The following is a 12,304-nucleotide window of genomic DNA, read 5'->3' as shown; positions in this document are numbered from 1 at the left end:
CTTTGTTATAAAGCTGCAAAGAAAAGGTCTTTGGAGAATGAGGAAATGTTTAGTCAAATTCCCTCTTAATGAACTCTAGTGACTTGAGTACAGAAAGGTAGATCTGCCCTGTTATTTGTCAGATGTTTAATTCACTTAAAAATTAATTGAAAATTAAGGCAAAAGACACCCTTTATGCCTTGAGTTTTAGTCTGTGCTTCAGACTGAAACAAATACTCAATCACAATTCAACTGAAACCACAGTTGCTGTGTAGTGGCCAGAATTAGTTGTAAATCAGACCAACTTCATGAACCTTAGTGGATGAATAACTGTGACCAAACTTTGAGTATTAAGCCTTGAATCAAGAAAATGTCATATGGCCTTCAGGCCAGGGATATTTCACATAGCTGTACTACTATCATCTGCTTTTAGTTTTACTAAATCAGGATTGATCCTATCATAAAATATTTTTCCTTAAATACAATTCATTTTCTAGGGAAAAAAATATAGAAAACTTCCATGTTTATATTTTATATAAGCTACTGTAATTAGGAATTTCATGTCAAATACAGTGAACCCTCAGAGAAAATTCAGTGAATGAAATCCTGGCCCTGACAAAGGAACTAGCAGAATTTCTTTGATTTTTCTGTGATCAAGATTTCATCCAGTCTTTGACAGAGATGCACCAAGACTAAATGTTTAGATGTGACAGCACTGAAACTTGAAGTGATCCACAATATGAACACACATATTACTTGAAATATTTCCAATGAATCTGTGTCCATATAAATTCAGATGTTGCAGTAGAACTATGCATCCATATGTAATAAATCCATCCATCTTTTAATACCACTAAGGCATCAGCAAGGATGTTAATCATTTAATAGAAACATAAAGTTGTACTTCAATAAATAAAAACAATGTAAGATATCCAGGGTTTGAAATTTTGAATATTTTTATAGGTACATAGCTCTACAAAAGTCACTGAGATGACTCATGAATGAAATTGCCCATGCAATTAAGTTCTGTGATAAGGAATCTGAAGAATTTCCAAAAATAGAAGAAACAAGTGAAAACCACTGAAAATAGGTCCTTTCTCCCCCCTCTCTAGCCATGGTGATTTTTCTTTAAGGCATAGTCCTAGGCCATTTGTAAGTAGGAAATCTAGCACAGCAGATAGACTGGACTTTCACCAGGCTAGCCGTACATGTTTTTCTCCTCTATGCTTTTAATTATACGGTACCTTTATCCTTCTCTCAAAACCATATGACACCTCATCCACCATCTCATTTAACAGCTTTGCTTTTTCCAGAGTTTAATGCTAGCCACCTGGAAGCAGGCATCTATATATGGGCAACTATTTAAATGGAAGAGATGAAAACTAGTAAACAAATTGTGAAGCGGGTAAGGACATGCAAAAGGAAGAGGGCTTATGTTGAAAAGAGATCAATGCATAACATGGAATTTGCTAGATTCTTTAAGAATCAGTCATCTTATTTCAGTATCTCTTAATAATTTCACTAGTAATCTTAGAAAAAAAGAAAATATGAAATTTACTGTTGATTCCCAACTTGTCAACAGCACACACATGATATTGGAGCCAAGAAATGGTGTTATGTTACAGGGTAACAAAATTCCAGATTACACACTAGAGCCTAAGAAAAACTTTTGGTATAATCTGGTAGTTTGAGAGGCAAAAGTTGTACAGCATGAGAAAAATTTGTTGTTTGTACTGAGAACAGGACAAACTATAACCTATCAACATAGGAAAGTCATGAAAGAAAGTAAGGCCAATGCCAGCTTTATCAGTGTTTAAATGGAGATGGAGAGACTTAATGCTATTATGCACATTACTAGTAAGAGTTTACTAGAATGCCATAGAACTCTGTCCATCAGTGTTTAAGACACGCTAATTCAAACTAGGTCATAGATGTTATCGGGGAAATACAGAACTTGTTTTATGAAAAGAGATTAAAAAGGGATCTGGTTCAATTAAATAAAAACTGACTGTTGTTTTTGATTAATACATCAAATGGTGAACAGAAGAAACTGACACTTAAGAACATTATTGAAAGAGAAACAACTGAGACAATTTCTAATCAGAAGAGTGATGTTCAGGCACTGCCTTCAGTAGGAACAGTGAAACAAACTGGTTTTAAGATGAACCACTGGATTACAGAAGATATTAGATAAGGTAGTCTGCTGAAAAGCAAAGAGTTTTGATTGGTGATTCACAAGTTTTGCTCAAGTGCCACATTTTTTTACTTTTTACTGCTAAAACTGATGTACTCATCTGAAATTTTTGATTCTGACAAACTGATATTTTTCTCAATAAAAACTAGATAGAACAGTTCCGACTAATGTTATGTGATTGTGTTGGAAGACCAGTACTAAGTGCAATGAAGTAATATGGTGGATATAGCCAGAATCAGTCAGAAAACAATGAAGAAAATGAAATCCGCCTGAAAAACAGACACCAGAATGAAAAAACTTCATTTCATGAGAATATTAATCCAGGACACACAGTTTTAAAATCAGAAACAGCTCTCTGACATATCTCTGTCAAATTCAATTGGGCTGTGACAAATAATGGGATGATGTCATATGCTGTATTTTAAAAGCTTAAAATTGTCTTTACCTGTATTCTTATCTTACAGTAAGAATGGCTTGCAATATACATGGGAAACGTCAGAATTCACAAATGTGAAGAAAATGTGAAAATTTTGAAAAAGATGACAAGATTTTTCTCTGCAGAAGGCAAATATTATTTAAAAAAGAAAATTCAGCTGTAATTCTCAAGTGTAATTGTGCCAAATGTGTAGTCTAAATGCAAGCATTCAAGTATTAAATAGAGAGACTTTAGTCCTGCTATAAGTGCAAACCACAATGCAACCTCTGCTGTGGATTTGCAAGTAATTACTCTTTTGTATACAAGTAACGCAAAATCTACAGCATAATGCGAAAGGAAAAATAACAATCAAGTGTCATGTAAATGAAATTTTCCCACAAAAGCACTCTACCTTTTCATTTCATTTTCTTCTTCCTCCTTACACAGCTTTAATCCTCATTGCCTATGACTATCTAACTAACAGTTTGTGACAATTTGGGGGATCTCTCTATGTAAAGCTTATGAATTCTGTTTGAAACTTGGGAATCTCTATATATAGCTGTGTCAGGTTCAAAATTCCTTGCTAATCTAAAATCCACAAGAGGTGACAGGAGAAATTTTTGCTCCTGGCACACAATCAATAAAGAATTGTTAAACCTTTATAATATCCTATTCAACTACAGTTCCTTGAAGCATGATGATGCTACCAGGTACGCAAACCTGGTTTTATAGATGAGGTGAGGAGGTAATAAATAGGTGATAAATCATCTGTTCTACACAAATTTCATCACCCGATAAGGGAGCTACCTGACTAAGAAGAAAAGGTGGCTAGAAGAGCAAGTGTCTCTTGCTTGGTGTTGCAGACTAAGTACATCTGGTAGTAAGTATTGGAGGGGGATGGTGGACTTGCAGGACTTCTACCTATATTTGGAGTGGAAAATAAAGGCAGAGAAATGCAAAGGAGCTCCTGCCTTTAACAGCTGTTCTGCAACCCTTAAAATCTGAGTGGTTCCTTACCCCTGCTGTGAAGAAACTCCAAGTCCAGCATACCACAAGTTTAAACAAATGGTACTTGAAGAAATCAGCACTGCCCCTCAGAAGAGAGGCCAGTAAAGCCCCGTGCCAAGATCGGCGCTGGAGGACTGGGGAAAGAGTCGGCGTTGCTGCTTCAGCAGACCAAAGCAAGCTCACGTACCCACCAGTGGTCTGCTGCATGGAGAAACCTGGCTCTAGCAACTGGCAAGCGGCCGAACAGTCATTTTTACCGAGGCTGGCGAGGGGTTGGCTACTTTTGTGCAAATGAGCCCTGTCCTGCTAATGTGGTGACGGCCACATGGATGCTCAGTGGCCTTTCTGCCGGCAGGGATTCCTGCACTGCCCGGCTCATCCCCTCCGTGCTTGGCGGCAGGCAGCTCGGGGCCCTGCGGCCCTCCTTCACGGCCAAGGCACCTGGCGGGCCGCTGGCAGCGAGAAGACGAGCCGAGGGGTGCACCTCCCGACCGCGGCCTGTTCCCCGCTGAACCGGGGAATCCCCCCCGGCGCTCAGCTGAGCGGCGACTAGAAAGCCCCTTCGCGGCGTGGAGCCTTCGCAACTTCCCACGGTTACTTCACCCTTCCCCGACCGCTGCCCGCCCGGGTCTCGGGGCGAGGTCGCTCCGCCAGCGGGCTGAGGCCGCGCGTGTCGCGCCCGTTGAAGCCCTAACGGTTCCCCGCGCGGGCGGCGCGTGGGGGCGGCTCGCGCCGGCCGGGCTGCCAGGGGTGCCGGCGGCGCGGGAGGGGGTTAGAGATCGCCCGGTCACCTGCCCTGAGGAGTCCCCCTCCCTCTCCCTCAGACCTGGCAGGGCACGGGCAGCCGCGGCGAGCCGGGCGCTCGGCGCAGCCTCCCCTCCCCTCTCCTCTCCTCCCTCCGCTCTGGCGGAGCCCTGCGCCGGTGGGGGAAGGTGTGTGTGTGGCGGGGGTGAACTCCGGGCGAAGGGACGCTCCCGTGCACTCTGCCTCTCCCCAGCCCCCGCTCCCCTCCGCGTGCCTCCTCCTCTGGTCACTGGGACTGATGAATTAATCATGATGTGGCTGCTGTTAATGCATTTATGTGGAGCGGGCTGTGCCACCGGCTCGAGGCGTAGCGCGGCGGGGTGAGGGAGTGAGGAGAGCGCCGGCCCCTCCGCTCCGCTCCGCTCCGGCGGGGAGCCGCCGCCGCCAGCCGCGCGGAGCCGAGGCCCCGGCCGCACCGCTCTCCATGGCTCCGGAGGAGGTAAAGGGAGTCGGGACTCGCTCCCCGTTTCCCCGGCAGTCAGGGAAGAGGGCAGGGCTGGCGGGTGTGGAGGGGGCACGGCGGCGCTGGCAGGGCAGCTTTAACTTGCCGGGAGGGGGGGGGGGAGAAATGCGCGTGTTGGCGGGGGCGGCGGGGCGGGGGTGTTCGCCTCTCGTCGCGGAGGTTCCCCCCCAAATTCTGCCCGTGGTTTAAAAATTGCTCTCTTGGCATAACTCCGCGGGAGCCAGGCTCACTTTCATCGCCGCTGACGCTGTCAAAAACGTTGTGGCTTCAGCAGTAACAACAGCGAGCCCACTCCCTCCGCCGGGCTGCCGGGTCACCCGCTCCGTGTGAGAAATTAAACGCTGATAATCCATTAGCTTCATCTTCCCCGCTTACGCGAGAGTGATGAAGACTTGCTAATTAATTTACATACGAGGGAATGATCTCTGAAGGAAGGAAAAAATACCCCGTTGCACCTGCTCCGCCGAGACTTGTCATCTGAATCTGGAGGAGAGCTATAAATCATGTAAAGTGTTCGCGGTGGAGTCGGCTTCTGAGAGCTGTAGGATTATGTATCCAAATGCTGAATTTATATTTCCCACTAGGAAAAGACTGAAACTCAGGTCAGATATAAACTACATCATTTCATTTAAAACTAAACTGTAGTTATTTATTGTAATTCTAGAGGGGGTTTTTCTTCTCTCCTGATTAAATAGAAAGTACCATTAGAGCATGTAGTAATGATTTACACATTATAGCCTGAAATCTCTTGCAGAGTTGGAAGTGGTTGACAGTATAAGGATGATGCTTCAGAATCACGTATGTCCTCTTATTTTTGCTACACACGGAAGGATTGAGAATAACCAGGCTGTTGAATTTTACTTTCAGTTTTAGTCTGTGCAAAACCATATTTTCTGAGATATAGAATGGAGGAAACTTGGACTAGGGAGACCACAACTTCCACTGAAAAGGTTGACTTTCTCAACTGCGGCAACTAAAATCTGTGTGATGTCTGCTTTGATTATTTCCATCCTTTGAAAAAAACTTTTAAAATGTGATAAGCTACTTCCAAGAATTTAGCTTACTCCTCCTAAGACAGTACTGTAATAGTTCTTGACACTTGCCTGTTAAATGAGCTAAACGGGGGAGAACTACTCTTCAGTAAGATGTTTGTGTTTAGGGCTATTTATTCCTGTGGCAGGTATTTCTCCATAAATTAGGAAATGGGGGTTTTAGGCTCATAAGGTCGTGGTTTCATATTGTGGAAGTTATTAATACTTTAGTTTTATGACATCAGTGAATTTTCATATATCTGATTAGTTTTGTTGCTGGCAAAACTAGACGAGGTTTTGTCATTTCAGATAGAACTAATTGAGATTGGGGTTAATTGCTTTAGTAGCCTAACATATTTTTGATAATATTATTAAGTGGCAAATATTATTAAGTTCTTTTGTTCCAATTATGTAAAAATACTGCCTTCTGATTAAAAAGATGTTGTGTGTTATAGATGGAGACTGTACATCGCATTAAGCCATGTCATCAGAATGAGGGATTTAAGGAGCTTGTGTTCTTCAACAGCACATGTGATTTGCAAGTTTCATAAGTTGTGAGCTTATTGTAAAACTGTGTGTATGTGTGTGGCAATAGAGGGCTATACTAGTAAAATAAACTCATAATAACCCAGAAATCTATGAGGTAAGCAAGAACATACAAGCTAGGCTAACCACTCAATATGCTTACTTTGAAACCAAGCATATATGCAGTAGTTTTCGTATCACTGTTCTACAGCAACAAAATCAGGGAGCCAAAAATAAGCACAAGCCAGAAATAAAAAGACAAAAATTTGAAAGGAGACTAGTCAGAGGGGAAGAAAAATTTTGAAATGGAGTCTTTCTGTCAAATCCAAGACTGCATGTCATTGTTGAACTAAGTCATACTCACATATACAGCAGTTTATGACATTTAAGGTGAAAGCCTTGGTTTAGTCTATAACAAACCAATTAAAAGAGATTCTGTTGAGGATTTGGTTTATCACAGAAAAAGAGATGGTAGAGGTGAAATGACAGTCAATAAAGGTGGACTTTGTTAGCTTTATCTTTGAACTTGGACAGGATAGCAATTTGTTTTCTTCTCTGATTCTTCTATCTCTAACTGGAAATGCTATCAGGAACAACAGTCCCCAAAGTGGCCAAAGTATATTAAGTGGTGGACAGTTATTGGTCTGAGATAGCACTGTAATAGAAATACTTCTTCTGTGTAACCAGCATTGTTCTGGCCAGTGCTTTGGCTACGTAGATCATACATGGACAACATAGAAGTTCTGAAAAATTAGGGGTTTGAACAATTTCTGTCATTGCTTAAGTTTCACTCCAGTCTACATTTTTAAATGAAATTTATGTTTGGCTGCCAAAGTGTGGATCAAGTTACATTGGAAAAGCATTTGCTTCTTTTCTAATCTAAAATCAAAAAATCATTTGTCAGCCAGAAGGATGTAGGGAAATGTGTTTACAGTCACCTGACTTTATTGTGCATACAGTAATGACTTGACTGTGTTTGATACAATGGATTATGGGGTTGGTGACTTCAATGAATGACAGACCCACCTACCTTTTCAACATCTGCAACAGGTTGAGCATGCTTTTTGTATCACGAAACCATAGTGCTGCATGTTTCTTGATGGACATAGCTTTGAAAGGAGCTGAATGGAGAAGAGTTAGCTGTCTGCAACATTGCTTAATGTTCTCTTAATGCTATACAAATAACTATGTGGCAATTGGTCCATACCTGTAGTCATGTGAATATGCCCTCTCTATTTTCTGTAGCTGTTTTTTAACTACACACTGCCATAAGAAAACTTTTGAATGGGTTGTTCAATGATTAACATAAAAAGTAGTATGTTACAAGGGGCGCGGGTAGCTGTATGTCCTAACAGAAGCTTATGTGAAGTTTTTGGACAGCAACATCAATGTAGAAAGGATAGGGCCAGCATTTGAGGCATGTGTGCGCAGAGTACAATCAAATTTCTTTTTTGGCTGGTTATAGTAAGCAGGAATCCATTAAACTGGCAAGGAGGACAAATATTTAATGAAGACCTAAAGAGGTAATATAATTTCAGTATGTTCGCAATGCACTGCTCTGTTTAGTTGCTGATTAAATCTTTTGATCGCAAGGAGAGCTTCTAGTCATCTGCTTTGGTGCAACATTCTATAAAAATATGTAAGCTAGAGGGGTAGGGGTTTAAGTCTTAAGACTGTTTTCTCTTAAAGATAAAAAATTGCATGTAGTCCTCTCATAGCCCCAGTTGAACTTTAGTGGGAATAGAGGGAACAAAAAGACTGGGAAGAGGGAGAGCAGAATAGGGAGCAGTTCTTCATCGTAGTAATTCAGGGCTGAAGAAAAGGCCTTTCTGAGTTAGGCAACAATCTTATCTAATCTCAGCCATAAAGTCACCACAGTCTACCTTAAAGCCGGTTAAGTACTTTGCCCTGTTGCTCTTTCTGGAAAGATGTTTCAAAATCTCTCTCCTAATGCTTACTGACTTTCTTTGAACTTCCAGCCTAAATATATGCTTTGATTCCTGATTTTTAGTATCTCAATATTGTTATTTAAAACCAACTCTTTCCTTGGTGTGTAGCCCTCAGTAAATTATAAACATTGATCATGTGCCTTCCTCAGCTTTTGTGTGCTAGGATCAAACAAGCAGAGCAAGCACCTTTTAGTCTGTCTCATAAAACAGAATAAATAGGAAGAGACAGAGCCTAGTAACTTGATTGTCCTGAATTCTGAACATACCTCCCCTGCATCAAATACCTTGTACCTGAAGTGTTTCCTCAAATTCCTGAATAATAGTGCTAATGCTCCACTTGGTCTACTGAAAATACCTTATCAGATGTTGGTGAAGATCGAGTTTGATTTACAGGTATGCCAGGTTGGCTTAATCTTCTTGCAGTAAACTAGACATAGGTGTATGATTTCTCTTTTCCTGTTGCTCTCAAATGATAAGACATTACACAGAAATTCTGCTATTTGTAATCATGTGGCTTTGAAGAGTTGCTAAATGTTTTCCCATTTCTGATACGCCTGTCCCAATGGTTCTCCAATTTATTCTGTAAGTTAGCGAGAGCCTGCCCTGGATCAAGAGTGCTTCCTGTAACCAGTTTTTATCAAAACACTTCTATTTTTTTTCAGATTCATAGACAGGAAATAAGGTGAGTCTGAAGAAAGATTTTAAATAAGTCCATTCAATATGTCACTGTTAGTCAGTTTTATATTCACTTCATTTTTGTGTTACACCCTATCTTTTCCAACTCAGTAAATAATTGCTGGGTGAAACCATATCAAATTCTTTACTGAAATCTGGCGAGATTGGAGTCTGGATTTCCTTTGCCTTAATATTTGCTTTTCATAGTTAACTTACTTGCTCCAGACTAACATATCTTTTCAAAGTTATGTTGAAATTATCCTGATTTTTTTTTAATTGTCCTCCATATTGTTAATTACCTTGTAATTGAAAAAAAGAAAACCCCAACTTTTCATACATTGAAGTCAGGATAACAATTGCCTAGGTCACTTGCTGCTTTCTTCTTACACCTAAGCACCACGTTTGCTACTCTCCAATTTACTCTCCACTTTGATCTAGCTTTTTTTTGCTACTTACTGTTCAAAAGGAGTAGTACCCTACAGATTTCTGCTGATGATACTAGGTCCTGTGTAAATTCCCTGCCCTGTGGGCAATCAATTAATAATCCAGGGAGGAAGCATAATTTAATAGCTCAAAAGCCATTGTGATTGAGATCAGGGGACTGATCCAAACACTTTTTTTTTTAATACTTGGTTTAATTTCCAAGGTCAGCTTTGTGTCCCTATTGCTTCTTTCTTTACCCATTCCCCCCTTACAATTACTGTCCATTCTGTTCAGCTACTCAGATGGTGTTCTCTTGAGACTTAACAAAAAAACAGGAGAGAGGTGGAATATAGTGGGATTTTCATGACATGGGCAACACTTGAAAATTAAGTCATTGAATTACTACTGAAAATGTACTATAGAAGTGGAAAGTAGTAATTGTGACTGTATAATTCAAATTTACTTAGGTTATTCTGTTAAATAACAGACTGACCTATGTTTGTGATCAGTAAATCTGTTGAAATTATATAAAGATATTCTAATTCCCTAGATATCACTTTGGGAAGACAGCTAGTTCATGTGGCTCCACAGAAGAAAATTATGTCTTGCTTTTGAAAGGACCTTGAAACCCTTTTCTCAGTTGTATGTCCAAGTTTCCTTGACCTCAAAAGTGAAGAATCTCTCCAGGATTCTGTTTTTTGCTGGGTTGTCTGTCTATTTTTTGTAGACTTTTCTTGTCTGTTAAAGCGGGTTCCTATTTTCAATCCAGTCCTTATTTCTACTGGTATCTGTGAAACAAGTGACAGTTACCAGAGCTTTATCAGTCTTCCTGCTGCATACAAAGTTTTGAATGGAAACTGTGGAATTGACCAGAATCTCTTGCTAATGTTGCTGCAGGACTGCACCTCTGTCTGTAGCCACAAAAAGCCATTACCCTTTTAGGCATATTTAGAAGTTTCCAATTATTAATGTAAGAATCTATTCTGTTCAAATATTGAAGAAATTTCTATAGGGAAAAAAAATCAGTTAAGCCCCTTTGGCTAAACTAACAAATAGATTAGGAAGTTTTTAAGCCTAGAGAAGAAAGGTAAGCCCTTTGTATTAATAAAATAGATGTTTCTAACTGAAATATGAAGTAAGTGGAAAAGCTACTAATGGGACATATGTGCTGCATTGGCTTGAATAACTTGACCTGGAATAAGAATATGGGTACATTTCATTAATTAAGTTAAAGTGTGGTTTTGAAACAACTGTATTTTTAAAATGTTTCCTTTTTTAACCTATAAATAGTATTTTGCATTAATCTTACTTTTATTGCTTTTTGACATTGCAACCTTTTTTTTAAACCTTTCACTAGTGTTGATTTTGCTTAATCCCCAAAGTGTAACAAGATTTCCATGGAAATATGATGGTGTAGTATTACACTTACTTCATACTTAAAATTTTTAATTGTAGATAAGAAAGCAGAGTATGTCATATAAGTGATACATTGAAAATTCAGGATAGGATGTTACCATTATCATGCTAAATAGCAGTAGTTTGCCTTTATATATGTAATGCAGCTGCTTACACAAAAGATCACATGGATATATAGCCACAGAATCACAGAACTGGAGAAGGTAGAGGGGATCTCTGGAGATCATCTGGTCCAATCCGCCTGCTCAAAACAGGGTCACCTAGAGCATGTTGCCAATAGCTATCTCCAGTTGGGTTTTGAGTATCTTCAGGGATGGATACTTTACAGGCTCATTAGGCAAGCTGTTTAAGTGTTAGACAACCCTCATATGAAAAATGTTTTTTCTTGTGTTCAAATGGAATTTCTTGTATTTTTGTTTACACCTTCTACCTCTTTTCCTTTCACTGGATGGTACTGAGAAGAGTCTGTCTGTGTCTTCTTATACATACTGATTAGATCCCTCCTGAGCCTTCTCCAGGCTAGAGAGTCCCAGCCTCTCTTCATATGACAGATATTCCAATCTCCTTATTGTCTCTGTGGCCTTTTAATGGATGCACACCAGTGTGTCCATGTCCTTCTTGTACTGGGGAGCCCAGAACTGGACACAGTACTCCAGATGTGACCTTACTGGTGCTGAGGGGAAGGATCACCTCTCTCAGGCTGCTGGCAGTGCTTTTCCTAATGCAGCTCAGGAGGGTGTTGGCCTTCATTGCCGCAAGGGCACTTCGCTGGCTCATGTTCAACTTCTTGTCCACCAGGACCTCCCACATCCTTTTCTGCCCAGTTGCTTTACATCTGGTGGGTCCCTAGCCTTCTACTAGTGCACGGGGTTATTCTTCTCTGGGTGAGGAATGTGCATTTCCTTTTGCTGAACTTCATTTCTCCAGCCTGTTGAGGTCCCTCTGAATGGCAGGACAACTACTCCCAATTTCGTATGGTCTGCCAACTTGCTGAGGGTGTGCTTAATCCCATTATTTATGTCATTAATGAAAATGTTAAACAGCATTGGCCCCAGTATCAACCCTTGGGGTACACCATTAGTAACTGGCCCAGTTACTAACTGAGTTAGTAACTGAATTAGTAACTCCAGCTGAGTTTTGTGGCACTGATCACAATCCTCTGAGCCCAGCAGTTCCACCAGTTTTCATTTCACCTCGCTTCCATACTTCATCAGTAATAATGTAGATTACTACTGCAGTGTGGCCAGGATAATTAACAGATAAAAATGTCTTTTCACCATCCTTCTTTGTTCTGATTTAATAGCAGTGGCACATCTGTGTACACACACACTAATTGACAGTTGTCCTTTTGTCTATGTTTTAGTGTATGAGCGTGAATTACTCATACCATGTTTGACACAGGAAAGATAGTATTATTTTATA

General features: G+C 40.5%; 1 protein-coding gene across 2 annotated transcripts in view; it reads left to right on the top strand.

Annotated features, from left to right (window-relative positions):
- Positions 1–4,450: 4,450 nt before the first annotated feature.
- The window catches only part of LOC115348565 (heparan sulfate glucosamine 3-O-sulfotransferase 1-like), a 58,281-nt gene continuing 50,427 nt past the window's right edge, over positions 4,451–12,304 (top strand). The window contains exons 1-2 of one of the 2 annotated variants that reach the window (XM_030031456.2): positions 4,451–4,839; positions 5,088–5,465. The gene's annotated coding sequence lies outside the window, so the exon portion shown is untranslated. The remainder of the gene's footprint in view (positions 4,840–5,087; positions 5,466–12,304) is intronic. The other variant, XM_030031455.2, reaches the window with a different exon arrangement.

Source organism: Aquila chrysaetos, chromosome 11, assembly GCF_900496995.4.
Source record: "Aquila chrysaetos chrysaetos chromosome 11, bAquChr1.4, whole genome shotgun sequence".
Lineage (NCBI taxonomy): Eukaryota > Metazoa > Chordata > Aves > Accipitriformes > Accipitridae > Aquila > Aquila chrysaetos.
This window is presented reverse-complemented; position numbering and strand designations above follow the sequence as displayed.